Source organism: Magnolia sinica, chromosome 16, assembly GCF_029962835.1.
Source record: "Magnolia sinica isolate HGM2019 chromosome 16, MsV1, whole genome shotgun sequence".
Taxonomy (NCBI): Eukaryota; Viridiplantae; Streptophyta; class Magnoliopsida; order Magnoliales; family Magnoliaceae; genus Magnolia; species Magnolia sinica.
The window spans coordinates 73,203,538-73,211,866 of record NC_080588.1 but is presented as its reverse complement, the minus strand read 5'-3'; positions in this window follow the sequence as shown (position 1 = coordinate 73,211,866).

Below are 8,329 nucleotides of genomic sequence, written 5' to 3'. Positions count from 1 at the left end.
CTTCGATTGCAAATTGATATAATTGACTTGTCAGTGTAATGCATTTTTCATTCCTCTAACATTCCAAGTGTTTTTCTTACTTAAGCTTACCAAAGAAATTTCTTGATGTTGTGAAGTAAGTTTTAAGTTAGATAGGGGTCATATACCTTAGGGTTTGGTTTAGGGAAGTGAGGCTGTGTTACCTGTTTGGAGCGCTCGAGCTTCTCTCTGGTTGAGGTCTTCATCTTAAAATCATTGTCTTGGAACTCATTTAAAGACAAACTCAACATTCATGTAACTTGACAAACCAGAGCACTTTCAATTGAAACCTGTATTTTTTTAATATTTGAAACTCAAAGAATGTTGCAATCAGATATATAATATTTACAATAATAGGTTGAAAATTGTCTGAATGCATCAAAAAAATCATCCATGTGGTCCACTCCTAGCTTGTCCAATACAGCTATCTCCAGCTTCTTTGTCCACGCATCATTTCAACCAAGCAGCATTGGTACCCATCTACAACGGTCACTGTCAAAGTCTCCATCTGCAAGTTTAAGAGAACGAACATGTCAAGAAGTAAGTCAAACAAGACACTGTAGATTTTAAAATGCATATTTTTAGTTCATACAAACAAACAAGACGAATGATTGCATTAGTATGTTATTTATTGAATGTATACCACACTAGAGAAATCAAAGGCCTACATATCAAGCACATAACACATTGTGAATACATTGTAGTCATTTTTAGTCATGCCTATACGAATTAAAGTTAACAAATGCATATGATCAAGTGCATAATTTTTTGTGTGCCTGGGTATGCAGCATTATAATCCCCGAGAGTTTCAAATAACTCCCCATAAAAAATGAATTTTTACCACATAAATCATACTAACACTGATTTTACCAAATGGTCACTCTAATCCCTCTAGATAGTCTAGGACATTAGGCTCAGCACACATGTAATACACTGCCATGCAAACTTACACTAATCAGCAGACAATATGAACCATTTGTTTAATGGTCTTTAATATGGATGTGGAAATAAGGGCAAATGAGATTATGAGAATCAATGAAAAAATATTTTAATTAAAAAAAACTTATTCCAATTGGGACTGTCAAATTCATACCTGAAAACATGGTCAAACTTACGCTTCTTCATCTTCAGAGAATCCAACTTCTGTGATTCAATCCAAACAACATCCATACCAATTTTTATATCTGATAATGCCATCAATTGACAAACCTGTAAGCTAATAGATCAAGATGCTAGAATTCAACTATCAAGAAATTATCAATACACATAGACTTCTTTAGAAGGATATCTTATTGAAAGGCATCCACTACTCAATCAGATAAGTAACCTCCAGAATCTAAGATATGTAAGGGTTGGAAATTGGATCTACGGCTGCTTCGCAAGGCTGACCAATCTTAGAATTGAGGTGTTGTATGAATCATTTGCTAAATTGGACTTTAGCATGTTTGAACTTTAGCAATGAACTTCAGCATGTTTGAGAATTTTCCAATAGCAGGAACACCTTCTGGCTTCCTAAAGAAACGAAAATCTGTTGAGGCGAATCATTATAAGAACAATAACCTGGAAGTGTGCACCTTTAGCCTGGAAGCAACTTCTCAAAGGCCTGGAAGCAACTTCTAAAAATTCCTCTACTTTGGAAGCATCCACAAAAACAATAACCTGGAAGTGTGCACCTTTAGCCTATGACAAGAAAGCACCTCCTGGTTATGTCAGGAATGTTGAGGCCCATGCTCTTCTAATCCTGGGACTAAACAGGAAGATCAGTACACCACCATGTTCAGTGATGAGAACCCAAATGCATGTTCTATCATGTAGATGGGTTTCTATGGAGGGAAAGAGTCACGGGTTTTTTTTTTGGTTTCACATCCTTTAGCCCCATGTATATATGTCAAGTTTCCATGCACACCAATGTTTCTGGTTTATGTAATTTAAGTGTACTTCCCCTAGATGTTGATGAGAGACTTTGCTACTTTTCTGTTTTTCTTGGTAGTTTCTTGGTGGGGCTACACTACCATCTCATTTTCTTAAATGGTGGTGAATCATGGAATATACACATGGCGAAAACAAAATGACCAGCTGTCCATGACTAATAACAAAATCAGATGGTTAATGCGGTCTCCATCATATCCATCTTCAATGGCGCCCATGAGAGTTGGGAGGCTTGGATCAACTCACACTCTCTTTCATCTCTATTTTAACAAATCTAATCCATGAGAGGTTACATACATAGAGGATCCATGGATTTAATCTCGCTTGTTTGTTTTCCTTGGTGATTTGCCTAATCTATTATGATGTAAATCCATGTATTGGGTCAAATCCAAATACTCTGCAAAACCAAAAGACTTGGTTAAATGACCTTTAGAATTGATAAAAGCTTTACTTTGCAATAAATGCTCTACCATTGTTGTGAGATGCAATCCTTGGCATCAAAATCTGAAAAACAGAAAATAACATATATCAAGCATGCCTTAACCATGGAAAACTATGCCATCATGAAAAGGGATCCATCTGAATGCATCCTTACCGAAATTTCAAAAAGAAATATAACTTAAATAACAGAAAAATGATTTTGAACATTCTGTTTAATCACAAGGATTTGAATTAAAAAAGGATTTTTTCTACTATGCATAATGCACAAGAAGCCCAATTGCAATTGTGTTCCTTCCAAGTCCAACTTACAGGCTGCGTTTTTTTGCCCAAATACCATGACATTTCATGCTTAATCAGTCCAATTTAATCCATGTGACTTTCGGGCTGTTGCTCAGCTATGGCTGGATCCCTCTAGAAAAATAGTTGCAGATCTCATAAGCACAACCACCACATGTTTGTATCCATCAAGGATATAGAAGGTTAATAAAACATGGAATCTAGAAATCCATACCTTTTTATAATATGAATGAACACTCATAAAGAATCATCAGAATTGTATCCAAACATGGCCTTATGAAACTACTTAAGATTAGCAAGATATAGGCTCATCTAATAACATAAACTAAAGCAATGGTACTGACCTTTTCCACTACTTCTCTGTCAATTGTGCTCTTGCTCAAGTCAATCTGTGCTTCTGCAACCAAAAGAAATGCCTATTTTATTTTAAAATGAAGCATGTCAGTCCATATGTATTTGTTAATTAATCCACACAGACGCATCGACATGCTAGGTTTGTCGGCGTCATCAGGACACCAAGTGCACATCAGCTGTAGATGATTACATACATCTCTTTTACCATATCTCTGGATCTTAGTGGTTCCTTTGATGCACCAGACATGGTGCGATAAATGGGCTTAAGAAGATGTTGCATATGTTATGGAATTCGTTAGGCCGGAAATATATCCACGAAACCAGGATCGGTGATAATGTTTTCACTGAATCTGAAACCAAATGCATAAGAAATAACCTCAAGATCAATACACTGGTCACATAAGCATGGACGTGGATATAATAAGACTTCAAGGCAATCGACCTGTAACCAAGTAAACATTGAAGAAAAAGGAATTAGCAGATGCTTAATCATTTTTTAAGAAATACCAGATTATAAACAGAAACAAAATCATTGCCAACAAAAGTTTGAAGAATTACTAACATTTACTAATGGACGGAGGAAAAAGTTCTAAAGCTTTCCATATAAAATCTTCTGCAAACATGAGTCGGTCGCATGACTGCTCTAAAAGAAGGCTTGACAGTTTTGAATGCTGAAGCTAACTGCCATGCTTGTTCTTTTTCTTCCTCAGTCACAGATCTCCTATTCGATATAAAATGCAAGGGACATGATAGGCATCCATAAGGCGGTGTTACATCCAATCGTTGCTTAACATCACACCTCCTGGTTTTGGAAGGCTTTGAATATTATTCAAAATAAGTTTGTAAAACCAGTACCACATTGAAACCAATGAGGTAATGAAAACCCGTGGTACTGGGGCTTGTTAACAAAATGAGGCTGCAAGTGAAAATGACCCAGATCCAGAAGACAAGCTGGTATCATCAGGTGAGTCATGCATATACACGAAGAATGACTAGTGAAAAGAACCCTCCGATGGTCCATGTGAAATTAACAGATATTGGCTGAGACTGACTTCTCAGGCTTAATGGGATAAGACATAGCATGTAAATGATAATGACAGTTATCAAGCAAGAAGTATCACTTTTCTTCCGTCTGTTTCAGGCAAACAATTCTGGCCAACTACTTTCCAAAGTTCTGACTCAAAACTAGTCATTGGCAAGTTTTTAGGCTTTCAAGATCATCTATAGACAACACTTCTAAGTCCTTCCTGCATGTGTGTGGGCACACACAAACAAATGGAGCTAGATGATCTTTGGCCTGAATATATGTGCAGTGTGCTAGGATTTTTTGGCCCAGGGCGTGTGCAAAGTGTACACTACCTGATGAATGAGCTGGATCTTTGACATGTATACCATCCAATGGACAGAACAAGTGTTCACTCATGTATGGACGGATCCATTTTTGGACACATTTTGGTCCCCAGCGAGCAATCATCATACACAGATTAACCCCGATCATATAAATCATGGAGCGATCCATGGTTTTTATTATTCTTTTGCATACTTTGAATTATTTCCCGAGTGCAACGCACATGCATTTTACTAGTAGTATCTAGTTAGAAATATTAATTAGAGGAAGGCATAATACTTGCCTTATGATTCTAAAGTTCTTGCTAACAGTTGGCCTTCAACATCACAAAGATGTAGGCTTACATTAGAAATGCAAAAGATATTTGACTGTCAATCCATTTTTAATTACAGATGCTCTTTTTTTTTTTTCCATAGTAGTAAATGAAAAAAAAAAAAAAAAAAACTCTCATGAAAACATTGTTTGTAGCTGAAAATACACCGTTTCCAAGCAAAGACTAACCTTCAGAAAATAGGTTAAATCAGTTTATCAGAAAAAAAAAAAAAAAAACAAAAAAAAAAACAACTGGAAATGGTGAAAAGAATCCTTATCATAGCTAGGATATGGTAAACAGAAAAGAAAATGTTTACCACCACAGAAACAAAAAAGCTTCTAACCAAAGGGGACATCCTCCTGGTCAACCCCTATAAGTTATATTTCCAAATTATAGCATTTATATCTGACCATGAAAATCACTCTACAATGATCGTAACAAGAAAAATCTATAACCAGGAAAATCAGACACAAAGAAAGTCCTATTCTTACCCATGAAAGTAAACTTTGCCGATTCAAGCTACAAATGAAGGTTTTATTTCTCCAGAAAGCTGGGATTGCATCTTATTCATCACATTTTGAAAAGAAGTGTGTAGGTCCTGTTGCATATTCTCTGCTATAGACAGCCATGGGCTGTGTGTGGAGTTTGGGGATGTTTCATTCACATCTGCAAAACCAAGACAATAATTACCCTCTTAACTGTATTTTTCTCTATAAGAATTAACCAAAAATGAAGAAATGCCTCCAACGCTTCCAAGTCATCATGTCAGATGTATTTGGAGAAAAGCCACAGTATATGTTATTTAAGCCTTGGACCTTGCTCCTTTGGCCTTTTAGAAGTTTCATTTATTTTATTTCTGCTTATTAAATATGTAGTTTTTTACTGAAACAAATGAAGTAATTATATGCACGTTGTCCTAAATATATAAGCAGTGGGAGATTAAACATGACTATCAGCTGATACAGTTTATTTTTATCTCCAAAATAGGTGAGTTGGGCTCGAACCCAAGACATCAATGTCGAAACATGCTCCCTCTGCCATTGGGCTGCAGGCTTGCCCCAGATTAACTTTTTATTGATAGACAAATTTTTTAATGAAGGATGAATCATGAATTTCTGTGACTGTAAATGATTCATGTTTCATCAACTCTTTTTTTTTTTTTTAATAGATCATGCATCAGCATAACCCCAACATATTACACACATCTATACAAGCATAGATAAATTGCATACACAGAGTTATATACATATCGGCACATGAGTGCGGACAAACAAAAACATACTGGCAAACACATTGTGCCCAATTTGTGTGTGCATGTGAATCAACCTTCACCCTCTATTAGGCCCGTTTGGATGCTCTTCATTATAATATGGTTTATAGAAAAGGGGAATTTCAAGCCTGCATTTTCCATAAGAGTCAGCATTTTAGTACTATTTTGTTAAGGGGGTTAAGGGGCGTTTTCAAAGTGCTTACACATGCACAACATCTGCTCATTTAAGATCAAAATGGCATTTTAAACTCAAAAGCCCTTTCTGAGGGTGTGTCCAAACAGGTTGCAAGATCAAATAAGCCCCATTTGGACACTCCAAATGGAATTTTTGGGACAAAAAATTGGTGCACTGGTTAGATGTATAGGAATGTCTGATCAATCTCCCATTTGAGACATCAGTGGGAGGCATGCTATAGAGAAATGGCTCTAGCCTACCATTTCTTCTGCTTCTACATATAATCTCCCCTAACATGGCCCCTCCCAGTGCAGTTTCTATCATCCAGCAGTGCAATTTTTTGTCCATGGCATCTGCGGTAGGACAGAGAGGACAAATGGTTACAATCCATGATCATCTAAGCCTTATACCAACATTTAAAATCACTATCATCATCTAAGCCTTATCCAAATCTTCTTCACAGAATACAATTGCAATTAGAAAAGGAAAAAAAAGGCAGAGTTAGTGAGCTGTTTTTGGAAAGCAGAGATTTTCACAGATGCAGCTGGCTGATGAGATAGCACAGATTGAGGAATCTATTAGGGTAGAGTTAGTGAGCTGTTAGAGAAAGCAGAGATTTTCATATGCAATTATATATGTAATCAATTTCTTAGATTCAAGCTTCAGAGTTAGTTTTCGGGTTTGTTTCTAAATTCTTTTACAAAGAGATATCGTGTGCTTGTTGGAATTACATAGCTGTTTGGATTGGTGGAAATAAAACAGTAATGGAGAAAATAAAACCAAACTCAGATGTGATGGTTTCCTTCTTTGCAAAAGACGGAAGGAATGAAGAAATCAACTTCCTTTTCCTCATATTCCCTCTATGAAGGGCTATTTCCTTTTCCATTCTCAGATCTAGAGAAAATGAAACCATTCCCTTTTCCACAATTTTCATCAGATTGGACATTGTCCTTTCCTTTACCTTTTTAGTTTCCCATTAGATTGAAAGTATTGTTTGGTTACACCAAATATCATGAAAATTTGCAACAAAGTAGATTGATTAATCATGAATATCACGATGTTTGGTGCAACCAAACAAACCCCTATACATGTAGTGCGGCCATTATCTGAAATTCCCATGTATTTCACGCCTACCATTTTGTTGAAATTGCAGAAGAGCCTAATTCATCAAGATCACCAGAATTCCCAATACATGTAATGCAGCCATAACCAACAATTTGGAAACCTTGTTTCAAAATACTTTTGCAGCCCACTGCAACAAATGCAAAAGCCATATCTCAATATTTACAGGAAAAGTAATAGAAAAATTTTGCATTCTCACAATATCTTTCCAATCCACAGATCCTAACACAATACCTTTGTAACAACACCGGAACCTGGATCGAGACTTGTCTTAATCCAAGGTTTAACCTGATCATGAAGGGATTCAAGTTAATAAACTGTTATCTCAACGTATTTGTGGGAAGAAAATAAGGTATGGATCAGATTTGACGAATTTGTGCCACTGGTGATGGCTGCCATAATGACACTACCATGCTTGAGTTCCGCAGGCTGACCATAGAAAAAAAAAATTCGCAACTTTATCCTGTGATTCCTTAGGTACTATGAAGCCCTGCAACATCATGTCTTCCCCTGTGCAAAATGATTGATTAATGCAAGCTAGAGTTCTGAGCAGCTAGTTTTAAGGGAACTACAAGGAATACATAACCCAAGCCCTCAACCGTCAATTTTTCTAGATAATTATCATTGAAAAATCCAGATATTTCAGAAAATGTCTTTTTTCATCATCATAATCTTAAATCTTCCTACAAATTGATTGGATGGTTAAAAATAAAAATATCCAATGGTCCTATACCCACAAACAAGTGTCCACGAATCAGAGGTTAGGATTGTTCAACCAATCTGATCTTGGTCTTGTGACTTGAGAACAGTGGGCTACACAATTAGTTGGTTTTATTTGGGACTACATATGCACACACAATTTATGAGTACATCTATATCAGCTTGTCTTCTTTTATTTTTATTTATTTATTTATTTTTTCTTTTTTAGTTTTTTATTGGTACAATCCTATGATATAGAAGAAGAAACTAACCTGCGTTCCCTTCTCAAGTAAGTGAATTGCAAAAGATGAGACTCTAAACTGAATCTTCATACAGGGTTGCATGAAGACATAAAACATGAAC